Source organism: Lipotes vexillifer, unplaced genomic scaffold (assembly GCF_000442215.2).
Source record: "Lipotes vexillifer unplaced genomic scaffold, Lipotes_vexillifer_v1.1 scaffold1699, whole genome shotgun sequence".
Lineage (NCBI taxonomy): Eukaryota > Metazoa > Chordata > Mammalia > Artiodactyla > Lipotidae > Lipotes > Lipotes vexillifer.
The window spans coordinates 1,317,202-1,317,418 of record NW_006796961.1 but is presented as its reverse complement, the minus strand read 5'-3'; positions in this window follow the sequence as shown (position 1 = coordinate 1,317,418).

The following is a 217-nucleotide window of genomic DNA, read 5'->3' as shown; positions in this document are numbered from 1 at the left end:
CTACACGAAAATTGAAACAAAGGAAATCAAAAAAAAAGATACACCAAAATCAACCAGGAGACGGGAGGAGACACAGAGGACGGGAGGGTGAGGACCGGAGGAAAACCAAAGGACAGGAGAGGCACCGGGAGGAGAGGGGGACACGGGACATCCGAATGGGAAAGAAAAGGAGAAAAGCAACAGCCACAGGGAGGATGAGGGCACGAAGAGGCGGAGG